Source organism: Penaeus japonicus, unplaced genomic scaffold (assembly GCF_977035675.1).
Source record: "Penaeus japonicus unplaced genomic scaffold, GWHDUDI00000001_assembly GWHDUDI00000030, whole genome shotgun sequence".
Lineage (NCBI taxonomy): Eukaryota > Metazoa > Arthropoda > Malacostraca > Decapoda > Penaeidae > Penaeus > Penaeus japonicus.
The window spans coordinates 32,877,550-32,882,549 of record NW_028234432.1 but is presented as its reverse complement, the minus strand read 5'-3'; the positions used below and the strand labels follow the sequence as shown (position 1 = coordinate 32,882,549).

Here is a 5,000-nt window from a genome sequence, read left to right as displayed (position 1 = left end):
TGGGCGCCTTGCTATGGATCGTCCGAGCGATCTTTTACTACTCTTTGATTGGTATTTGTTATCTAGCTATGTCTCTATCTATCTGTCTATATGTATATATATATATATATATATATATATATATATATATATATATATATATATATATATACAGATATATAGATATATAGATATATAGATAGATAGATATAGATTAATAGATAGATAAATAGATATATGCATATATATATATATATATATATATATATATATATATATATATAGAGAGAGAGAGAGAGAGAGAGAGAGAGAGAGAGAGAGAGAGAGAGAGAGAGAGAGAGAGAGAGAGAGAGATATAGATAGATGTAGAGAGATATATATATATGTGTGTGTGTGTATATTTATATATATATATATATATATATATATATATAGATAGTATGTAGTGTGTGTATGTGGTGTGTGTGTGTGTGTTTGTGTGTGTTATATATAAACTAGCGTAGATAGATAGATAGAGAATACGTAATCCCCGCCAGGCAGCCATTAGCACTGGAATTTCACGCGAGCATCAAAAAGCGCAAGTGAAGGGTACTGACTCTTCTTGACTCATGAGTGAAAATGAGTCTGAATGAGTCACATAACTGATGAAGGAGCTATTAGATGAAATAATAAATGAATCGAATAGATAATACGATTTTTTTTTATCCAAATTTCAAAAATAGACGAATAAACAAGCAAGAAATAACGAAGAATAAATGGGTATATATACAAGTCAGAATTTTACTAATTCAGTTTTACTCTAGATGCATCTTATTTACCAGCTATTGATATATATATATATATATATATATAAGAATATATATATATACATATATATACATATATATATATATATATATATATATATATATATATATATATATATAAATATATATATATACATATATATATATATATACACACACACACACACAAACACACACACAGACACACACACACACATATATATATTTTTTTTTTTTTTTTCTTCTTCTTGTTCTTTTCCTCTTCTTCCTCCATTCTTTCCTATTGCTACGTTCACTTCCCATTATCATTCGTTCACATAAGCAAATTTGCCTTTCTTTTTAAGACTGTCCTTATCTGACTGTCCTTTGAATTCATTTAAAATATTGATATGACAATGAAACTTTAGGATGTGAATTTTCTTGCACTTCGGCAATCAAAAGAATGCAACAAAAGAGGGAAAAAATCTCTCGTCTGGCCAAAGAAGGAGAGAAGGGGGATGACATGACCTGAGCTGTCGTGATATATTGACACAATCATGACAATTTTTCTTTCTGCACAACAAAGATATAGTTATTTATTTTACTATACGACCAATAATGAAAAAGACCCGAATCGTTTCACATCGTTTCACAGTGATATTTAAAAGATTCTTCAGTCGTCTAAATACTATTGAAACAAGAATTCAAAAGAAAAGAAAAGAAAGGAAACACGTCGTCTACCAAAAGTCGGGAATAAAATAAAAAAAAAAAAATAAAAAAAAACAACAACAAAATAATAAAAAATGTACTGTAATAATATTATGTAATATAATAATAATAATACCATACACATAATAATACACATAATATATAATATATATATAATATATAATTATAATAATAATAATAATATATATATATATAATAAAAAAATATAACAACGGTAAACCGGCGGGATCATCGTCTGGTCGACGCAGGACAGATGACCGGAATGGACGTCCCACCGACGCGACGTCCCACGGCCGGCAGATGGACGTCAGAATGCTATCTATCCTCTGCGTCCTTGACTATGATTCTGTATACTTTATGATAACTAGATCATGCTTTATTATTACCACAGATCATTTCAAGTTTTAGAGGCTTCGATGCTTATAATGCTTGGAATTACTTCTTGTAAAGACAAATAAGTAAATTCCTAGTTATCATCACAAAGCATTATTCCTGATTACCAGAATTCACACATCTAATCTTGTTTCCTAACTAATATTTTCACAAAGAAAACTAATCGTGCCAACAGATAAAACATGAGTACACAACCCAACAATAAATAAAAAAAAAACGATCTGGTCATTTTAAAATAGAGACCCCTAAAAATTTACTATTTTCTACGGTATGATTCTGGTATAATCAGCGTAAACTCGTCTATAATTAATAAGGCCTCTAGATTTACTCGAAATTTGATTTTTCTTTTATTGATTGTAATGTTACAAACTCCTAAGAAGGGGATACTATATGATTAAATTGCACTTCACTTCTTTTCTATGCAACATGGAAAATACGTTTGAAAATGCATTAACATCTCTTTTCTCTTCATCGATATGTGGCACATAGTTGAAGGTTGTTTTCCACCGAAATATTCCCTTTTATTCGCTCGCATTTCCTTTTTTGTGTTCCCATTGTATATACTCGAGGATACTATCAACGTATGTAAATAACAGTGTTTTAAGTATTTGTTTTAAGTGATTATTGATACGTAAAATGTGTTTAATGTGATTGTAATTATTATGCTTCACTTATTTACGATTCCCTCGATAATGCCTATTTTTGATATACGGATGGGGTCCGACCATAAAGATCCTCTAAATGTCAACCTGCTATAGGATGACCAGACGATGACTGCTCAAGGCCAACACCTCACGCTCAGTTCTCGACACAGAAGGAAGAAATCTTCAGAAAGTGTCAGAATTAGTGCTAACAGAGATGTGCAACATGTGTTAATTTTGATAAACATATAAGTGTGTTAAGTTTGACACACATGATACACATATCTCTAATAGATATGTGTATCATGAGTGTTAAGTCTTAGAAAGGGTTGCAAAGTTCAGAGTCATTATAATTCATCTCCACAATAGTAACCTAGAAAGCGGGCCTTTTCTAAAAGGTGGACTATACTCTCATAAACGCACCAACACTTTATAAACTATTCGCCACCAAAGATAAAACCAAGAAAACTTAAGATGTTAGTGCATCTATTGCCCTAATAGTTGACCTGATCCGCCCACTTTCGAACAAGGAAAATGGGCGGTCTTTATGGGTCAGGGTTGCTGGTTTCCGATTACTTCTTGAAGCATTGTGAAAAAAAATAATAATAAAAATGAAAAAAAACGGGTTACCTCTTATATTTGTACTATTACTATCTTTTAAAAATAATATTGAGTAATGTCAATCAATAAAATTATCAACTTGAGAGACCAAAGAGTAGCTGAACAAATTTGTTCAATAAATATGTATGTGAAACAATACCCAAGTTAAGAGATTATGTGCTCATACCCTGAGTTGGAAACCTCTGGTCTAAAACTAGCAAAGTAAGAGATTTCATCGACCCAATAGTTAATGAGGGCACGAAGAGATCATGTGTAAGTTTGCTGATTCACATGTGCGGCCATAACTGTAAGAAGGGCAAGGTTGTACACTGCTTATCTTAGCACTAGCATCTAATGGGTGTTGGTGATAATAGAAAACTCTTGCTAATTTGAACTATATTCCATTCAATTTTTATGCCAAAAATACAATTTTGGCCATTTGGATTTCCACGCACTTTGGAAAACCTTCAGCTTTGAAAGATCACTCTTTGGCTTGTTAAGCCACCCTTGTAGAAAAAGTTTTAACTGGTGAAATGCACCCTGAAAAATTGTACGTATTTGTCTTAAAAAAAATTATCATTGCCTTGATATACTGATGTACTGTAAACTCCCAAACGTATACATTAAGCTGATGAAATTGTACAAAAAACTGGGCCATTTTTCAAATATATTTCTAGGAATGAGAATATTTGGTAACAAAAACACTTTATCAACATGGTAAATATTTGGGGATTCATTGTTATCAGAAATAGTCTAAACAGGTCACAGCAATAGGACATTCGTATATTTGTATGTTCTGACACTGAATTGCCCAATATGTCCACTGTTTGTTCTGTGCAAATATTGTATTCAATCTGATTATCAACAAGATTTTGACTCATCTTTTACCTCAAGGAAAAATAACAGGATAGACACACTGATGGAAATAGAGAAGGAAATAAAGAAGATACCATAAACTTGGAGAGAAAGGATAGAAGGCGAGGAAAGAAAGAAAGAACAAAAGAAAGGAAAGAAGAAAGAAAAATAATCTAATGATCTAATAAGTATTGAGTATTATTGCTTTCTGGCAAAATCTTCTTTTTCCATTGTAATCACTCTCTTCCAACACTGATGATAAGATAAAACATAGATAAGCAAAATTATGAGATTAATTTATAATATTCATCATAAATGATTCCCGTATTATTTATGTATTCCATTCAAAACAAACAAAATAACAAATTCAATTACATTGGTCAAACATTTCAATAAAAAAATAGATTCAAGACTACAAAGCACCCGACATAAATACTAAGGAATCATTTTGAAGTTGTATAATTCAATAGAAAAAAAAAAAAGAATATAGAAGAAAAAAATTAGATTGAACTTAAAAGCCATAGCCCACATCTCCAATAACAAGAAAAATAATGCATTTTCAAAAGGAACAGAGCTCCTCTAAGGAACTGGTGACTTAAGACAAGAATATCCATACAGAAAATAATGTAAACAAAATCTCTGTACGGTCTGTAATCAATAAATATAGAGTATGTAATTCTACTTGCCTCTATTTTTTTCTAAATAAAAATGAACTGTTTCTTTGCATATATATTTTCCAATTTGCAAAATGGCTTAAAAAGTACATGACTTATAAGCATATCCTAATTTTCATAAACGTTGCACATTCAAGAATTATATGATCCCAGGAATATAGCTCTGAAATATTTACAGATACTTATATATATCAAGCAAAAGTATATGTCATTTCAGTCGCTTAGAGGTTTAAAGGAAGAAAAACACAATCACTGACTCCATTTTTTTTTTCTTTCCCTTAAACTGGATACATTTCTTTAAAAAAACAAACAAAAACAGAAGAAAACAAAAGAGGGCAAAAAGATAAATAAAAATAAAAATCTGT

At 30.6% G+C, this 5,000-nt stretch overlaps 1 protein-coding gene across 1 annotated transcript in view; it reads right to left on the bottom strand.

The window, feature by feature from the left end:
- Positions 1-4,884: 4,884 nt before the first annotated feature.
- Positions 4,885-5,000, bottom strand: part of LOC122249259 (uncharacterized) — a 9,158-nt gene continuing 9,042 nt past the window's right edge. The window contains exon 6 of the mRNA XM_043009974.2: positions 4,885-5,000. This exon is cut by the window's right edge and continues 221 nt beyond it. The gene's annotated coding sequence lies outside the window, so the exon portion shown is untranslated.